The 19,886-nt window shown below is 53.3% G+C and overlaps 1 protein-coding gene across 1 annotated transcript in view; it reads left to right on the top strand.

Annotated features, from left to right (window-relative positions):
• The first annotated feature begins 2,058 nt into the window (after positions 1-2,058).
• Positions 2,059-19,886, top strand: part of SPSB1 (splA/ryanodine receptor domain and SOCS box containing 1) — a 78,002-nt gene continuing 60,174 nt past the window's right edge. Inside the window, exon 1 of the mRNA XM_055384052.2 lies at positions 2,059-2,265. The gene's annotated coding sequence lies outside the window, so the exon portion shown is untranslated. The remainder of the gene's footprint in view (positions 2,266-19,886) is intronic.

The following is a 19,886-nucleotide window of genomic DNA, read 5'->3' as shown; positions in this document are numbered from 1 at the left end:
AGAAATGAACCCATCAGAGGCAGCTGTGATTTTCAGCAATGACTGACGTGGGCTGCACCCCATGGGCCTGTCCCAGAGGCTCTCACCAGTCTCCCAAGTAAACAACAGTTCTCAAACTGCAGAGTGGCTGGAGGGGGTCATATGCTCTTTTAAAATTATTATTACCTTTTTTTTTTTTTTTTGAGATGGAGTCTCGCTCTGTTGCCCAGGCTGGAGTGCAGTGGTGCGATGTCGGCTCACTGCAACCTCCGCCTCCTGGGTTCAAGAGATTCTCCTGCCTCAGCCTCCCGAGTAGCTGGGATCGCAGGCACGTACCACCACACCCAGCTAATTTTTGCATTTTCAGTAGAGATGGAATGTTGCCATGTTGGCCAGGCTGGTCCTGAACTTCTTTTTTTTTTTTTTTTGTGAGACGGAGTCTCGCTCTGTCACCTGGGCTGGAGTGCAGTGGCGCAATCTCGGCTCACTGCAATCTCTGCCTCCTGGGTTCACGCCATTCTCCTGCCTCAGCCTCCCAAGTAGCTGGGACTTACAGGTGCCCGCCACCACGCCTGGCTAATTTTTTATATTTGTATTAGTGACGGGGTTTCATCGTGTTAGCCAGGATGGTCTCCATCTCCTGACCTCGTGATCCGCCCGCCTCGACCTCCCAAAGTGCTGGGATTACAGGCATGAGTCACCAAGCCCGGCCTGGTCCTGAACTTCTGACCTCAGGTGATCCACCTGCCTCAGCCTCCCAAAACGCTGGGATTACAGGTGTGAGCCATCATGCCCGGCCAATTATTATTATTATTATTTAATTTTTGTGCAGAGTCTGTGTCTTGCTCTGTTGCCCGGGCTGGTCTTGAACTCCTGGGCTTAAGTGATCTGCCTGCCTCAGCCACCCAAAGTGTGGGGATTAAGGGCGTGAGAGCCACCACCTCCAGCCTCAAGTGATCTTTTAAATGGGAAGCACCCCTAAGCTGCTGGCCATGGCTGCCCACCTGACTAGTCTGGGTTCAACATTCCTAAACCGCTGGCACCTGGAAAGTCAGAATGCCCACTCAGGCCCGCCCAGCCCAGGGCAGTTGGTTGAGTCTCCGTAATCCTATTCTGAGTTCAAACAAAGCTAAACCAAACTGATTTTCAGCACCGTAAAATGAGAGACATCAAACTTTGTAATGTCACAGTTCAATTGGGTTCCAAGCTCTGGACAGCTGGCCTCGGGCCAGGCACTGTTTCCTCGCCTTTACAGTGAGTGTGTCATTAGTCCCACCCTCACTGTACTGGGTTATGGTAAAGACACAGTAACTACGGAAGCCCCGCTATTTGTTTCGGCTGCCCAGAAAGGCTAACTCTTCACCGTTTTCAATGGACACTACACAGCGAGGGGTGGGGAATGCCAGGAGATTTTGCTCTCAAAACAGCAAAGTCTTTAAAATCTTCCCAGTCCCAAGTGACTGCTCTGTTCGGGGAAGGGGGAGGAAAATTCCTTGAACGAGCTAAAGCCACAGGACAAGTCCCCAGAGGCTGGGACCTGTTCAGGGAGCGGCCCTGCGGATGCCAGGTGCCCGCGCCCTCAGGGTCTCGAGGTCCGAGGCCCCCGTCCCCGTGGGCACCGAAACGTGAGCGGCCGAAACAGCGCTGCAGGAGGCTCCCTGGACACCCGGCGGCTGCCCACTCGTCCCCGCTGGGCACTTCAGAGGAGGCCGGCGAGGCCTTGCTCGGGGTTCCTGGGACAACCCCACTCTCCGCGAAGATTTCTCCTTCTCGTAAGACCCCCGCCCCCACTCCAGCCTCCCACCGCTGCAACCCAGGCCCTGCGCCACGCGTTTCCCAAAGACGCCTCCGGAGGGACCGGAGCTTCGGGCCGGCAACACGAGGGCGGCGGCTCGGGAGAGGGCTGCGGACTAAGGGGACGGAGGGGGCGGCCGAACCAGTGCCGGGCTGACGCGCCCCGCGCCCCGCGCCCCCGGCCTTCCCTGCAGTGCTGAGTGGTCCGTGCGCCCGAGGTCGGGGGCGGGGCGGAGCGGGGCGGGGCAGGGACGGCCCCGCCCACCGGCGCTTTTCTCTTTTTTTTTCACTTTAAAGCCGTCGGTTGCTTTTTCTCCCCCGCACAGAAGTCGCGCTCGGGCAGCCTGCGCGCTCGCAGCAGGAACCAGGCTCCAGGCGCCGGCGCCGGGGCCGCGGGGAGGAGGCGACTTCGCTCCCTGCGGCGGGCGCGGCCCGGGCGCCCGAGCCTCCTCGGCCTTGGAGAGCAGCGGCGGCGGCGGCACCCCGGGCGCGGTAGGCGGCGCGGGGCACCTGGGACCCGATGGGTGGGCGTCCGGCCCGGGAGGGGGAGGCGCGGGGGGCCGGGCGGGGGCGGACGCGGGGATCGCGCCGCTGGGGGACCGAGTGGGTGGCGCGGGGCCGGGCGCGGGGGAGCGGGTGGAGTACGGGATGGGGACTCGGGGCGCGGCCCCTCCCGCGGTGGCTCCGGGGGCGCCTCCCTCGCCGCGGCTCCTGGGAGAGGGGCCCAGGCCCGCCCCGCGCTGCCGCCGCTGCAGGGCAGGGGGTCCCGGGGCGAGGCGCGGCGGGGGTCTCGGGGCGCGGGGACCGTCGCAACGAGTTGCGGTCCCGAGGAGGGGCTGGGGCGCTCCGGGGCCGCCGACCCGTCCCCCCTTAGCCCGGGGAAAGCGGGACCCCTCTCGGCTGAGTTAGTTTCGCTTTTCCCGCCAGTCCGAGTCGGGATTGGCGGCGCGGCCCGGTCCCCCGTCGGGGCGCCCCCACCCTCCCGCAGCGCCTCCCCCAGGGAGCCTGCCGGGGACACCCGAGCGCCGCCCTCCCTGCCGCCCCGGGGCCGCCGCGGCTTCTCCCAGCAGCGGAGGGAGAGCCGGAGGGTTGTCAGGAAATCGATTAAATCAGAAAAACAAGGGCGGCCTGGGCCCGCGGGAGGAACCGCGGATGGGTCACCGTCCCCGGGCGTGTACTGGGCTCGGTGGCGTCCAGGTTCCGGTGAGGACGGGACGGGACGGCCCCGAGGGGAGGGTGCGGGTCTGCAGGAAGAGCGGGTGTCTCTGAGAGTGCATCTGCGTGTGTGTGCGTGTCCTTGTGAATATGTACCTGCGTATGAGTGTGTCTGTGTGTTCATGTGGGTGTGTGTGTGTGTCTCTAAGTGCATCTGTGTATTTATGTGCCTCTGAGTGTGTGTGTGAGTGAGTCTGTGTGTCTGTCAATGTGTGCCTGAGACTCTAAGTGACTGTGTGTGTGTGTGTCTCTGAGTGCGTCTTTGTGTATTTGTGTGTGCCTCTCTGTGTATGTCTGTGTGTGTCTTTGTGAGTGTGTGTCTGTGTGTGAGTGTGTATATGTCTTTGGGTGTGTGTCTCTGCAAGTTTGTGTCTCTGAGTGTCTGTCTCTGCAAATGTGTGTCTCTGTGTCTTTGTGTCTGTGTGTGTCTTTGTGTGCGTGTGTGTGTCTTTGTGTCTCTGTCTTTGTGTGTCCACACGTGTGTCTCTGTGAGTGTCTGTCTGTGTGTCTGTCTCTGAGTGCATCTGTGTATGTGTGGGTGTTTGTGTGTCTCCAAGTGTGTGTCTGTGTGTCTTTGTGTGTGTTTCTCTCTGAGTGTGTGTGGGGACCATCCAGGGGGCCCTCTGGTTCCTAGGTACTGCTCCTCATGGTGATTTCTTTGTTTGGTTCTGGATAGCCGGGCATGCTGGGCCACAGACACCCCACTAGGCAAGCCCTGCTGGTGCCCCCGAGGAGAGCACAGGCTCTTCCTCTCTCCATTTCTCTGAAAATGAACTACACAGTTTGGGGGTGAGTTGGCAGGGGCTGCTTCCTGAGTGAGTAATATTTAATTAAACACTCCAGTCTGTAGCATCAGAAACTGGTCATGAGTTGAGTTTTAACAGGTGTTCATGGTAAAAGCGCCATCCCTGGTGACTAAGGTTTGGTGTCCTTGGAAGAATTTTCTCGTTGGGGGGGGCTGGGCCCACGATTTCATTTCTCATCATGGGGTGTGAGGAGAACAGCAAGCAAGGAAGGGGATGGGGGCCTCTCCCTTCTGCCCTGTCCACCTCCTCAGACCCCCCTCCCAGTGGTGGAAAGCCCTGGGCTAAGCATGAGCAGCACAGGTGGTCTCTCCCCACTGAGGAATTTTGGAGTCAGGGAAGTCCTGTCTTACTGTCTAGGCCAGCCTGTCCTAGAGAGGCCCAGAGAGGGTGGTTCACTTACCCAGACTGCACAGCCAGGGCTGTGGACCAAGACTCCCCAGTCATGAAACTGTTGCTGTTGGTTACTGTCCCCAGCACTGAGGTCATGGGCCAGGCACTTTGTGTCTCCCCAGCTGTGAAGTGATGGGCTGGATTAGATCATTTAAAGCACTCCTGCTCTCTTACAGCTGCTTTTCTTCTGCAGGGAGCACTTTACCCAGTAGATGGAGTGTGTGTGTGTGTGTGTGTGTGTGTGAGAGAGAGAGTGTGTGTGTGTGTGTGTGTGCGGTTGGGGAGGTGTGGAGTGGACTAAGGCAATCACTTTACAAGTCTTCCTTTTCCAGTCTGGCTACCACCCTAGCAGCAGAGAAAACAAAAGCAGTAGCACGTTGGCCCCAGTGGCTCAGACAGCCCCGAGCAGGGAGCAAGGCGGGTGCCATGCCGGCTTCAGAGAGGCCTGGCCCTGGGAAGAATCAGTGGGTTTCAGGGCTCTTAGGAAGGAGTGGTCCTGCCTGGGGCCCTGGTGATGTCACTTTGGAGCTGGGTGAGGCCGTTTCTTGGGCTGCTGTAGTAAGGCTGGATCCGCCCTTCAGTGGGTTCCTCTGGGCTGCTGCAAAATCTCACCCCCTTGGAATCATCACAGATGTTTAATTTCTTCACCAGAGCTGGGGAATGGGGTGGGGGCCTAGCCGGTGGAAGCCAGCGCTGCCCTCCCACCCCCATGGTATGTGCCGTGCTCCCTTCCTGCACCTGCCCCTCCTCCTGGGTGGATGGAAACTTGCCTGCAGACGCATTTTCAAATTTAGCGAAACCTCTGATTCTTATGGTGTTCATGAGTTCGTCTGGGCATTTTGTATCAATTCTTCTTGAGAAATAGGTTGTAGCTGGTGTGCATGACTCAGTATATCTTTTTGTTCTGAAAAATTTTATCAGACGAAAGCACAAGGTCAGGTACAGGTGTGCCTCAGTCTGCCCAGGGGTGTGTTATCCTCTCCCCAGCCCTCAACACTAGATCAGTGAAATCCAGACTCTAAGGGACTTTGATTTTGGACTTTTCAGTGAGTGCTCTCCCCTCCCCCAGTTACCTGATAACATCTCCCCCAGTCTAAAGTTCCACTGGCAGCCAGGTGCCCGGCTCTGTGCTACAGAGTGCTTTATGGACGTGACTTTGTTTGAATCCTAAGCATAATAATAGCGGGAAATGGTTTCATGGTTTCACGGTGTGTGCGAGTACTGGCTCTGATCCGAGTCCTTGACGCATTGACTCGTGGGCTTCCTGAGGACCCTGAGAAGTGGGTTTTGCCTCCATGTCCATTCTGCTGAGGATTGCAGGTAACTTGGCTAAGGTCTCGCGGCAAGGGAATGGTGGAGCCAAAACTCGAATCCAGATTTGGCACCCAAGCCCTTCACCAGTAAGTTTGTCACCTCCACCACCTGAGCCTTTTCTTCAAGAAGCATGGGCTCATTTTTTTAGTGAAATTTTTTGTTATTATGGAAAATGTCAAACACACCAAAGCTAGAAGCAGAGTATAATGAGCGATCAGGTTTCCTCACCTCGCACGCACACACATACATATACTCACATGTGCACATGCGTACTTATGCTCACAGAAGACGTGCACATGTGTACACGCACATATAGAAACGTGTGCATGCACACATACATATGCACACACATATATGCACACATACACACACACGCTGGATTATTTTGAAGCAAATACAAGATGTCAGGTCATCTGTAGCTTCTTCCTAAGAAGCATTTAAAGGAAGCATCACGTCTCAAAGAGGTTGACTGTTACTCTATGCGGGGCAAGAGTCGGGAGATGTACGTCCTTTCTGACTTGGGCTTGAGGCTCCTTCCTTGCTTGGACAAAGGGAGGATGGCAAAACCCAACAGCACATTGGGGGATCTGTCCTGCTGCCAACCCCCTGAAACCTTTGGGAAGCTGCCTGTTTGCTTTGTGTTTTAAAAGTTCTGTTCATTGCCCAACGTTAAAAATAAATGAGTCCAGTGGTCATGAGACAGACCACATCAACAACAGGCTTAGGCTCTCGGGGCCTTTCTTGGAGATGGGGAAGAGAATCCGCCAAGGCACAGCCCAGCCTTGCCTGCCATTGAGGTCCAGACCTTGTGCAATGCAGGCATGGGATTTGTGGCAGGGCTGGGTGTCAGGAGATGTGACTGTGAGAATGGTTTGTCAACAAGCTCTGAATCTGACCTGAAGCTTAGCCTGACCCTCTTGAGTTTACTGCGTAGGCGATGGGTGGAGGAATCCAAGAACCTCTGCCACCCTTGGGTGTCTCTTGGAAAACTAGGGAGGCATTGGGTGATTTGAGCACAAGACGAAGAAAGTATCAGGATGCAAACTCCACACTTGAGAAGTGACTGCTGAGTAGGAATATAGGATTCCAGGGTTGGAAAAACCTACCTGTGACAAGGGCTTGACAGGTGCCCCAGTTGTGAACACACCTTGCCAGATAGTCAGAGTGTGGCCGATCTGGTCACACCCTTTCCAAGGTCAGAGTGAGGAGCTGCACTCCACGCCAAGAGAACCACTTGAGTTTTCTAATTTATACAAGCAGACACCAAGGGAGCATGTGTGGGAGTGGATATTAGGATGTGGAATGAACATGAAGTTGGATCCGGCCGAATTTATGGATATGGGCCCACTAAGCGGAGATTCTGCACTTGATGTTGTAGCTCAGGGGGTTAAGAAGAGATCTGTTTGATTGGCTGACTGGAACATGGATCAAAGGATGACCCACTGTGAGTGAGTTGGAGTTTCTGGGTCTCCTTTGGTTTAATGTAGAGTTAGGGATTCATAGGCTTAGGTTTCATGTAGAGTTAGGGATTCAAAGGCTTAGGGACATGGGAATGCTGGAGTGGATTTGTCTCTTAAAAGCTACTCACCCACACTGAGAAGATTCAGAAGACAGATCTTTCACCGATACGTTGAGAAATAGATTTGTGAGGGGGCCCCAGCATCCCTGAAGAGCTCCGTGATCCAGCCCTTACAGTGGGAGCCGCAGTCACTCAAATGGAAAACTTAAATGCAACGGGAGTAATTGCATTTGGAGTGCAGGGGCCAAGTGGCAGTACTCAGCCATCCAAGGCAAGGTGAGTGTGGTTACCTAATGGACAGCAGAGGCAAAGCTGCCGTCAGAATAGTCTGACTTGTGTGGATCTGTGGCATTGGATAGTTAATCATGGTGTTCCTAGAAGTGAAATAGACAGGAAACCTGTGAAATTCTTACTTGATCTTATAAGTTACTTGATTCTTTTAAGTTTTCTGTATAAGCAGAAACTTACAGGTCAAATGAAAAAAAGTCTAACTTGAATAATTAAAACAGAAAATCACAGCCCTCAATCAACTTCCCAGACTTAAGCCAGTTTACACAACTAAGCCCCCATGAATGAATGAATGAATGAATGAGTGAATGAATGAATGAATAAGTGAATGAATGAGTGAATGAATGAATGAATGAATTGGAGGCTGGATCCCTTTGAAGAAGGACCTCTGTACACTAGAGAAAGTTTATGCTATTAATTTTTCTCCTAGCCTTCCCCAAAGGGAACTATGACCTTTTACCAGAGTGAATATGTATTGAGGAAAGGGAAATAATTAGACTGTTCAGGGATAACTGGACACTGAACTGATACTGATTCCAGGAAACCAAAAATATCACTCACTGTGGCCCACTAGTCAGAGAAGGGGCATATGGAGGTCAGGTGATCAATGGAGTTTTAGCTTAGGTTTGACTCCTGGTGGCTCCCGTGGATCCCTGAACCCATCCTGGGGTTATTTCCTGGTTCCAGATTCGAAGTTGACATACTTAGCACCTAGCAGAATCCACACACTGGTTCCCTACCTTGTGCGGTGGGGCTGTTATGGTGGGAAAGGCCAAGTGGAAACCATTAGCGTTGCCTCTGCCTAGGAAAATAGTACATCAAAAGCAACATTGCATCCCTGGGGTGGGGCTGCCGAGATTAGCACCACCATCAAGGACTTGGAGGAGGCGGGGGTGGTGACCCCCACCACATCCCCATTCAACTCTCCGATTTGGCCTGTGCAGAAGACAGATGGACTTTGGAAACTGATAGTGGATTGTTGTAAACTTAACCAAGGACCCCAAAATTCACACATCTCTGGTCCCTGCCATGCAGCTGTTGATCTGACAAATGCCCTTCTCTTTATACCTGTCCATAAGGCCCAGCAGAAGCAGTTTGCATCCAGCTGGTAAGGCCGGCAATGCCCCTTGGCGGTCTGGGCTGATGGGTATATCAGCTCTCCAGCCCTATGTCACAGTTTAGTTCACAGTCATCTTGATCACCTTTCCCTTCCACAGATATCATGCTGGGGCTGGGCGCGGTGGCTCACTCCTGTAATCCTAGCACTTCAGGAGGCCGAGGCAGGAGGATCGCTTGAGCTCAGGAGTTTGAGACCAGCCTGGGCAACATAGTGAGACATCATCTCTACAATTTTTTAATTAAAAAAAAATTTTTTTTAGGCAGAGTCTCACTTGATCTTGGTTCACTGCATCTTCTGCCTCCTGGACTTAAGTGATTCTCGTGCTTCAGCCTCCCGAGTAGCTGGGCTACAAGTGCGCACCACCACGCCCAGCCAATTTTTTTTTTTTTTTTTTTTTAGTAGAGATGGGGTTTCACCATTATCGTCTCTACAAAAACCTTTTTAAAAAATTAGCCAGATATGATGGTGCGTTCCTGTGGTCCCAGCTACTTGGGTGGCTGAGGTGGGAGGATCGCTTGAGCCTAGGAGGTCAAGACTTGCAGTGAGCAGTGATTGTGTTACTTTACTCCAACCTGGGCAACAGAGCAAGACCCTGTCTCAAAAAAAAAAAAAAAAAAGGGTCTCATGCCGGCCCATTCCATTGATGTCATTATGCTTCATTGGACCTAGTGAGCAAGAAGTCGCAACCACTGTAGCCTTATTGGTAGGACATTTACATGTCAAGCGATGGGAAACAAATTCTACTGAAATTCGGGGACCTTCTCCCTTAGTGAAATTTCTCGGGGTCCAGTAGTGTCAGGTCTGTGAAGGTATCCCCTCTAAGGTGAAGAATAAGTTGTTACAGCTTTCCTCCTGCAACCAAGAAAGAGGCACAATGCCTCGTGGGCCTGTTTGGACTTTGGAGGCAACACATTCCTCATTTGGGTGTGTTACTCCAGCCCATTTGCTAAGTCACCCTAACGCTTCTAGTTTTGAGTGGGGCCCGTAGCAGAAGACTGCAACAGGTCCAGGCTGCTGTGCAACCTGCTTTGCCACTTGGGCCACCAGCAGATCCAGTGGTGGTTGAGGTCAGCGGCAGACAAGGAGGCTGCTTAAAGCCTTTGGCAGGCCCCTGTAGATGAATCGCAGTACAGGCCTTGGGATTTTGGAGCAAGGCCCTGCCATCATCCACAAATAACTTCATTCGTTTTGAGAGACAGCTCTTGGCCTAATACTGGGCCCTAGTAGAAACTTAACGTTTGACCATCAGCCACGAAGTTGCCGTGTGACCTGAGCTGCCCATCATGAAGTGGGTGTTATCTATGATCTGACCGACCAAACCAGACATTGGGCATGTGTGGCAGAACGCTGCCGTCGAGAGGAAGTGGTATATATGGGATCAGGTCTGAGCAGGTCCTGAAGGCACAAGTAAGTGACATGAGGAAGTGGTCCAAAGGCCCATGGTTCTTACTTTGCCCACTGCCTTCTCTCTCCAGCCTGTACCTATGGTCTCCTGGGGAGTTCTCTCTGATCGGTTGACAGTGGAAGAGAGGACTCAGCCTGGTTTGCAGATGGCTACAGATGGCTGTGCACTATATGCAGGCACAACCCAAAAGTGGACAGCTGCAGCACTATAGCCCCTTGCTGGGACATCTCTGAAGGATGGGGGTGAAGGGAAATCCTCCCTGGCAGAGCTTTGGGCAGTGCACCTGGTTGTGCACCTTGCTTCGAAGGAGAGATGGCCAGATGAGTGATTATATACTGATTCATGGGCTGTGCCTGATGATTTGGCTGGATGGTCAGGGACTTGGGGACTTGGAAAGAATATGATTGGAATATTGGTGACAAAGAAATCTGGGGGCCTGGCATAGTGGCTCACACCTGTAATCCCAGCACTTTGAGAGGCCAAGGTGGGAGGATTGCTTGAGCCCAAGGAGTTCGAGACCAGCCCGAGCAACATAGTGAGACTCCCCGCCCCCGCCATCTCTACAAAAATAAAAAATTAGCTGGGCGTGGTAGCTCATGCCTGCAGTCCCAGCTGCTTGGGAGGCTGAGGTGGGAGGATCACTTGAGCCTAGGAGGTTGAGGCTGCAGTGAGCTGTGATTGCTCCAGCCTGGACAACAGAATGAGACCCTGTATCAAAAAACCCAACCAAACAAAAAAGCAGTTGGGGGAAGATGTATGTGGATAGACCTCCTGAGTGCGCACAGGACATGGATAGACCTCCCGAGTGCGCACAGGACATGAGGTATGTGGGTAGGATGACCTAGGTGGATTCTCTTCAGCCTCTTTCCCTGGCCACCCCTGTCATCGCCTGGTGGGCTCAGGAACAAAGTGGTCATGGTGGCAGAGATGGAGGTGATGCGTGGGCTCAGCAACATGGACTGCCACTCACCAAAGCCGACCTGGCTATGGCTACCACTGGGTGCTAGTCTGCCAGAAGCGGAGACTAACGCTGAGCTCCAGTATGGCCCCATTCCCCAGGATGATCACTGCACCTGCTGGAAGGCACATTGGACCACTTCTGTTTTGGAAGGGGCAGCATTTTGTCCTTACTGGAGCAGGCACTTATTCTGGATACAGATTCGTCTTCCCTGCACGCAGTGCTTCTGCCAAAGTCACCATCCATTGATTGACAGAACACCTTTCCCACTGTCATGCTGTCCGTGTAGCACTGCTTCCAGGGAGCTCACTTCACAACCAAGGAAGTGTGGCGCTGGGATCATGTGCAGGGAATTGGCCGGTGAGCACGAGCCCACTGGTTTCGCCTATCATGCTAAGTGGAAATACGGTCTTGTTATTGCCTTTATTTGGAAATTAAGTATGGTTTAAGAAGATGCCAGTGGTGGGTGCCTATGGGTGCCAGTTGGTAAGGGGTGGACCTGTGATGATTGATTTTGGATGTCAACTTGACTAGATTAAGGAATACCCAGGTAGATGGTAAAGCACTGATTATTCTCTATGCTTCAGTACACACTGAGCCTGTCCCTTTTCTGCTGACAGGGAAGCCCAGTGGTTTGACATTGTGTAGAATGATCGGGCTGCCCTAGATGTGTCTGTGAGGGTGTTCTTGGAGGACACTGGCAATTGAGTCACTCAACTGGGTGGGGAGGATCTGCCCTCCATGTGGGCAGGCACCATCCAGTCAGCCGGGGGCCTGGATGAAACAAAAAGCTGGAAGAAGGGTGAATCCTGGCTCTCTGTCCCGGAGCTGGGATGCTTTTCTCCTGCGCTTGGATGTCAGAACTCCAGGTTCTCTGGCCTTTAGACTCTGGGACTCGTACGAGTGGTCTCTGGGGTCTTTGACCTCGTTCCCCACCACGTTCCCCACCATCCTGAAGCAGCTGACTTGAAAGAAGGGCAGTAGAGTCTTTTGAAGTTGCAATTACAACGCCAGCTAGGTGACAATACTTTGTAGGGCTGGGACAGGGGTCTTCAAAAGGCTCTATGTACTCTGTATCAGCATCCAATATATGGTGCTGGTTTCTCCCGTAGCCAGGATTCACGGGTCCAGGAATCAAGGGGAGGAAATGGGAGTGGCACTGCGCATCATATCCCCTAGGGACCCACTAGCGAAATTGTTGCTTCCTGTTCCTGTGACTTTATGCTCTGCTGGCCTGGAGGTCTTGGTTCCAGAGAGAGGAATGCTCCTACCAGGAGACACAACAGTGATTCCATTGAACGGGGGGTAAGGCTGCCACCTGGCCACTTTGGGCTCCCTGTGCCTCTGGGTCAGCAGGCTGAGAGGGGAGTGATGGTGTTGGCTGTGGAGATTGATCTGGACTACCAAGGGGAAATTGATCTGGACTGCTCCACAATGAGGCAAGGAAGAGTGTGTCTGGAGTACAGGATGCTCCTTAGGGCATCTGTTAGTATTACCATGCCCTGTGATTAAGTCAATGGGAAATTACAAGAATACAATCCAGGCAGGACTGTGAATGACTCAGACCCTTCAGGAATGAATGTTTGGGTCACTCTGCCACTTAAAGAACCACAGCCAGCTGAGGTGCTTGTTGCAGACGAAAGGAACACAGAACAGGACAGAGGGAGGTAGTTATAATAAATACCAGCTCCAACCATGTGACCAGTTACAGAAACAAGGGCCAGAATTACTGGGAGTATTTCCTCCCTATTTTGTTCAGAATACGGTTGTATGCATTTACATGTATATTAGGCAAATATCTGTTTTCTTTCCTCTCTTACTCCTTATTCTTAGAACATGTGTTGAGTCTATAGCAGTATTTAAGTATTAATTTTACATCATAGTATTTAAGTTATTGAGTATCAGAGGAGAGAGGAGTGAATAGCACTCAAGGACTGTACCTCCTCTCTGGAGAAGGGATTAATGTGTCTTTGGTATGCAGGATAGTAGTGTCATGATAGGTGGAACTATGACCTTGATACTGTCCTTGGAGATTAAGTATGGTTTAAGGAGATGCCAGTGGGTGCCTCTGGGTGCCAGTTGATAAGGGGCGAACCTGTGATGATTGATTTCAGATGTCAACTTGACTAGACTAAGGAATACCCGGATAGATGGTAAAGCACTGATTATTCTCAATGCTTCAGCACACACTGAGCCCATCCCTTTTCTGCTGACAGGGAAACCCAGTGGTCTGGCATTTGTGTAGAATGATTGGGCTGCCCCAGGTGTGTCTGTGAGGGTGTTTTTGGCATTGGAGTCACTCGACTGGGCAGGGAGGATCTGCCCTCCATGGGGGCAGCCACCGTCCAATCAGCTGGTGGCCTGGATAGAACGAAAAGCTGGAAGAAGGGCGAATCCTGGCTCTCTGTCCCGGAGCTGGGACATCCTCCTTCTCCTGTGCTCGGATGTCACAACTCCAGATTCTCTGGCATTTAGACTCTGGGACTCATACCATTGGTCCCCGGGGTCTTTGTCCCGGGGCTGAGAATGACCCCATTGGTCTCCCTGGTTCTGAGGCCTTCAGACTTGGCTGAGCCACACTCCTGGCTCCCCTGGGTCTCCAGCTTGCAGATGGCCTGTAGTGGGACTCAGCCTCCATAACCGATGAGCCAGTTCCCCTAACCCATCCTTTCTCATCTGTCTCTCCCTCTCGATCCTATGGGTTTTGCGTCTCTGGAGAATCCTGGCTAATGCAGTTATGGTCGCCTTGAGAATCTGGTGGAGAGGAAGCTGGAGCTGGAAGGCCAGGGAGATGGCGGTTCATATCCCTGACCTGCCAGTTGGGATGGAAGCTTGTGGCATCTCCAAGGTGGCATGGGTAGGCTTCGGTAACTAGTTGAATGTGGGGTGTAGAGAAGGGTGAAGAATTGCAGGTGCCTCGGGTTCCCAGCTAGTTTGGGGGTCATCGTGAATAATGACCTACAGGCTGGGGGACTAGGTCCATGGAGGTGCTTTGAACCTGTCCCAAGTGGAAATGGTCCAAGTGGACGTGTCCAGATGGCAACTGGGCTCAACGCTCAAGCAATCCTCCCACCTCAGCCCCCCAGTAGCTGGGACTATCGGCGCACACAACCACCCCCAGCTAATTTTTAAATTTCTCACAAAGACGGTGTCTCCCTATGTTGCCCAGGCTGGTCTCGAACTCCTGGGTTCAAGCAATCCTCCCAAAGTGCTAGGATTATGGGCATGAGCCACAGCGCTCACCCTCTGCTGCTTGGGTGCCGTTGCCCCATCCTGGCTTAGAAAGCTCTGGCCATTCCCTGGGCTTCACCTGCCTCCTGCTCCCAGACCCATCTGGCATTGCCTTCCCTACAGGGGACTCTCCCACTTCTCCTTCTCGCCCTTGTGGCCCATCTGCCCCCTCAGGAGAGTCCCTCTCCTCCCTTATAGCCTCAGCCACTGTCACCTATATTCTGCTGACCCCGTCTCACACTCTTCATGCTGCCTGGTCCCGCCTCGGCTGGCCCGTTCCCACCGGCTGGCCCATACCCTCTCGCTTCACTTTCCAAAACCGGATCCCCTCACTCCTCCCCTCTTCCCAGGGATGTCCCCTTCAGCAGGTAGCCCTGCCATCCACGGTCCACCCTGTCACCCAGACACATGCACCCTCAGCCATGCCAGGGACAGCTGCTGTTGTGGGCAGCCCAGTGACCTGTGGGCTCCAGGAGGGCAGGACCCGGCCGGCCACATGGCTGTTGTTCACGGCTGAGTCCCCAGTAGTTAGGTCCACAGTAGGTTCTTGGACACCTGTCGGATGAAGGAGTAACGGTAAGACCGGTGCGTAGTGGATCCTAGCAGGGTCTGGGAGAGCTTGATGTGGGTCCAGGGTGTGAGTGCTGGGGGTGGCGACTCCCCGTCACGGAACTAAACTGCCAGGTGTTCCGTTCTCAGACCAGACTTCCTTCCATGCCCCCTGGGAGGTCAGGAACTCCGAACAAGCCTCCGTTCTCAGGAGCTGTTAGTGGACCACTTGTCATTCATGCTTTTATTCAAACACTTGCTGAGCACCTACTGTATGCAGCCAGTCTGCTGGGGCCGAGGATACAAAGAATGAGGAAGCTTTCTCTGTCTAGTGGGTGAGACAGGCCCGTCTCTGCTGATGATAGCGCTCAGGGTATCAGAGGACACTGGTGGCAGGGGTGGCCAGGTTGGAAAGGTGGGAAGGGTGCCCATGTGTGGCCGAAATGAGCGCAGAGAGGCAGGAGGGCCCACAGACCTGGGGACATTTGTGCAATTGCGAGTAACGTGGGAGAGGGGTTCGTGCTTTAGGGAACGAAGGCGTGTTGGGGACAGAGCAGTGGTTTTTGAGAATCAGCCAGCAGGCTGAGTCCCAGCCATGCTCCTGCAGCGGGAGGAACCGAGACATGGGGGTTGCTAGAGGGCGAGCCTCACCCTTGACCCCACAGGGCAGGGACTGAGGGCACCTCAGGCGATCGCCTGTTGCCATCAACCGCCTACATCCTTTCGGGTGTGCCGAGGGATGGCCGAGCGCTGGGCCTTCCTAGCCGCGTCCGGCAGCGGTCGGCTTTTCTGCTCTGTGGTTTCCACCACGGAGAGCATTTGGAGCACAGCAGAGCTGGGGTGGGAGGGATAACCAGTTTTCCTTTGTGATGCCCAGCCTGGAGGAGGTGGAAGATGGATGGAGTGGAGGGGGCTGTGGGAGGTGCATGGACTGGGGTCTGTCTATAGTGGGGTCAGTGACAATAGCCATCAATGATGTGGCATATGTGAGCATACTTCCAGGTGCCATGCATGCATCAAGTCATTCAGTCGTCATAATGTCAGTGATACCTATAGGGTAGGTACTACCCATTTTACAGATGAGAAAAACTAGGACAACTCTGGGCCTCCCTGCCACCCAGGGGAAGAGCTGGGAGCTGAGCCCCAGCAGCCAGGCTCTCAGTCTTACTCTTCAGCACCATTTGCCACAAAAGAGGAGCGAGGAAGAAATGAGCGATCCGAGAGATAGGTCAGCAGAGTGAATGTCACTGTGGCTGGGTAAATAGGCTGCAGGGGGCTGATGAGAGTCAGAAGTGGTCCCAGGTACATGGGGTTTGGTGTCTGAGCTAAGGAGAGAAAGTAAAGTCAGCTCCAAGATGTCCTGGATATGCACTGTGACATTGGCTAATTAGGGTGTCTTTTTTCTTTTACTTTTCTTCTTCTTTTTTTTTTTTTTTTTTTTTGAGGTGGAATCTCCCTCTGTCATTCAGGCTAGGGTGCAGTGGCACAGTCTCAGCTCACTGCAGCCTCCGCCTCCCAGGTTCCAGTGATTTTCCCACCCTAGCCTCCTGGGTAGCTGGGATTACAGGCACGTGCCACCACGCCTGGCTAATTTTTGTATTTTTAGTAGAGACGGGGTTTCACCATGTTGGCCAGGCCGGTCTCGAACTCCTGACCTCAGGTGATCTGCCTGCTTTGGCCTCCCAAAGTGCTGGGATTACAGGCATGAGCTACTGTGCTTGGCCGTCTTTTCTCAGTTGAGGTGAAATTCACATAATGTAAAATGAGCCATTTTAAAGTGAACAGGTCAGTGGCATTTAGTACATTCACAGTGTTGTACAACTATCCCCTCTGTCTAGTTCCAAAACATCTTCATCCCCCCGGAAGGAAACCCCATCCACATTAGGCATCACCTCCCATCCTCCCTCCCCAGCCCCTGGGAACCAATCTGTATTCTGATTTGACGGATTTGCCTGTGCTGGACAGTTCATATAAATGGAACCATACGTTGCATGGCCTTCTGCATCTGACTTCTGGCTAATTAAATTTTGCATGGAAGATTGAAGCATTTCCTAAGTGGAAGCTGGATTTCCCGTCCTGGCTCAGTTGTAGAGGCCACGTGAAGATGGGATGGAAGAGTCCGATCCAAACAGCTTGTCTAAGAGGTTGGCTGGGAAATAGGAACACCTGTCTTTCTTTCCATATCCCTCATCACCAGAGACTCAGCCACCATCCTCTTGCAGCCAGCGATCTTGTTACTTATTTATATCTTTTCCCGTTGATCTATTAAAAATGACACCTGTTGTCAGCTCCCTTCTCGAGCCCATCAACAGTTCCCATTGCTATTACGGTGAATTTGCAAATCCGTGATGTGGTCTTTGGGGTGCGCGTGGTCCCTCCCAGGCTTACCCTGTGCCACTCCCTCCTCGCCATGGTCCCCCTCAACTGTGATGCCAGAGGTGCCCCATGGGGACCGACCCTGAGGCTGGGGGTCTGTAACTCATGGTGCTCCTCCTCCTGGGGGGCAGGAGCTGTTTACAGGATTGGTTGCTGACAGTATTGCAATTTGGTGCCCCTTCCAAATCCTGTTAACCCGTCTGGGACCAGAACTTCAGCTTTAGCAAGTTGCTTTCTTAATTCCGTTCCTTCCAGTGTTTTCCAAGACATATCAGGCCCGAAGGGGGTAGACTGCCTCTCATTTGACAGAGAGGATGACAGAAGTGTGCTTAGGAGCTTCTTGCCGGTGCTATTGGGGCAGTGCTGCAGTTGCCCTGACTGGTGGCACCTAGGAAGGGGGCCGTTTGCCCTGGGCCCATCCTTGGTGGGGTCATCGATACCCAGGTCCTGCATACCCAGCAGTAGGTCCTGCATACCCAGGGCCCCCCGGAGCCGCGGTGTCCTAACTGTGGGTCGGGGGACAGTTCCTAGAAAGCAGATGGGTGGGGTTGCCTCAGGCACGAGAGAAAACCTAAGCTGTCATCAACTGGGGGACCACTGGCCCCTTCCTTGTTGGAGCTCCTGACAACTTGTTCCTGCCTTTTCCCTCCCATGCTGGGGCCGGCATTTAGTTTAGGGTGTCTCAGATCCCATCTGCTGTGAGTGTGATTCTGCCTGAAATAGTCTTCACATGTATTGATTGAATGTGTGCCATGAGCCAGGCGCTGTGCTTGCCACTGTAGATGGGTTTTTAACCCCTTAAACAGTCCTGTGAGTTAGATGTTACCTCCGGTTTACAGATGAGAAAGGAGGACTTTTTTTTTAGAGAGGTTTTCTGCGTTGCAGGAAGTGGCATGACTCCCTGGATGCTGGAAGGTGGGCCTGACCCCACAGCCTGTGTTTTTTTCTGCTGCGACAGTGGAGCGTGCCAGTCCTGTTGATTGGGCACCTGCTATTGCCAAGCACAGCTTGGGAGGCGTGTGATGCACCTCCAGGCCCCTGAGAGCCTGTGGCCCAGCAGGTGTATGCAGGAAACATGAGCTCCCTGCCAGGGGCTGGGCGGGCACCAGGCCTGCGTGGGTACAGAGGGCCTCCTGAGACTGTCAGGAGGGTTTGTTCTAGGCTGGGGGGTTTCATGGTAGGGGGCCAGGAGATTGACTGCCATGAGGAGGACCGGGAGAAGGCTGCAGAGCTGTGTAGCAGGGAGGGCATCAAATGCCAGGCCCAGGGGTCATCGGTGGGCATGGGGTGTCCTTGCACTTCCACGCCATTCACCTCCAAAGTTGTTCCTGAGATGTGCAGATAAGCTAGACTCCCCCCTCAATTCCTGTGTGCTCCCCTGCAGAGAGAGAGAGAGAGTGTGAGTGTGTGTGTGTGTGTGTGTGTGTGTGTGTGAGTGTGACAGATTCTCTGTCACCCAGGCTGGAGTGCAGTGGTGCGGTCACAGCTCACTGCAGCCTCGAACTCCTGGGCTCAAGTGATCTTCCCACCTCAGCGTCCTGAGTAGCGGGGATTATAGGTATGTGTCACCATACCTGGCTAATTTTTAAAAGTTTTTGTAGAGATGGGGTCTCGCCATGTTGCCCAGGCTCTCCCTTGCATTTAAGATGTGGTAATCAGGCCAGGCACAGTGGCTCACGCCTGTAATCCCAGCACTTTGGGAGGTCGAGACGGGTGGATCACCCGAGGTCAGGAGTTCGAGACCAGCCTGACCAACATAGTGAAACCCCATCTCTACTAAAAATACAAAAATTAGCCGGGGATGGTGGTGCATGCCCGTAATCCCACTACTTGGGAGGCTGAGGCAGGAGAATCACTTGAACCCAGGAGGCAGAGGTTGCAGTGAGCCAAGACTGCACCATTGCACTCCAGCCTGGGCAATAGTGTGTGTCTCTGTCTCAAATAAATACAGTACAGTAGAGCAGAGTAGAGTAGAATAAAATAGTGGTAACTGGGGGCCCTGACCAGTCTCCCTTGGGAGACCCAATTCAACTTCCTGGTCCTTTTGTTTGGCTGTGCCTGGAGCTCTTATCTGTCTCCTTGGGGGTTTGGCTGTGGGTCTGCCCGAGGTCCTGGGCTTCTGGCTGGGGTAGTGTTGCCTGTTGCCCTGAAGCTATCCTCAGGTGGGGGATGGTGAGGGGCCTGTGATGATGCCTCTGCACCTGCCGTGGGAAGGCCACAGAGTCTAGGGGCCATCTGTGATGATGCTCCTGCACCTGCCGTGGGAAGGCCGCAGAGTCTAGACGCCATATGTGATGATGCTCCTGCACCTGCCGTGGGAAGGCCACAGAGTCTAGGGCCCGTGCTGGTGGGACTTGCCTCTTGGGTTGATCCCAGGAAGCTTCAAGCAAACTCAAGATTCACAGGATTCAGACAACGATAATTTCTGTGAGGGGAAAGGCATCTCATGTGAGGTTCTTGGGGCGCCTTCCTGGATTTCTAAGGGATGAGCTCCTGGATAGATCAAGAAGACCTAAAGGGCCGGGCACAGTAGCTCATGCCTGTAATCCCAGCACTTTGGGAGGCCGAGGCAGGCAGATCAGTTGAGGCCTGGAGTTCATGACCAGCCTGGACAACATGGTGAAACCCCGTCTCTACTAAAAATACAGAAAAATTAGCTGGATATGATGGTGCATGCCTGTGATCCCAGCTACTCTGGAGGCTGAGGCGGGAGGATCACTTGAGTTTGGGAGGTCGAGGCTGCAGTGAGTTGTGATTGCATCACTGCACTACAGCCTGAGCAATGGGAGTTAGACCTTGTCTTAAAAAAAAAAAAGAGAGACCTGGGCAGCAGGACCTTGTCACCTCATTCCTCTGCAGATGGGGGTTGGGGGAGATTCTCAAGTTTCTCCTGTCTGAGGGTCTTCTCATTTGGAGATTTGAAGAAAGTGCTAATGAGAAAG

Source organism: Gorilla gorilla, chromosome 1, assembly GCF_029281585.2.
Source record: "Gorilla gorilla gorilla isolate KB3781 chromosome 1, NHGRI_mGorGor1-v2.1_pri, whole genome shotgun sequence".
Classification (NCBI taxonomy): domain Eukaryota; kingdom Metazoa; phylum Chordata; class Mammalia; order Primates; family Hominidae; genus Gorilla; species Gorilla gorilla.
This window is presented reverse-complemented; position numbering and strand designations above follow the sequence as displayed.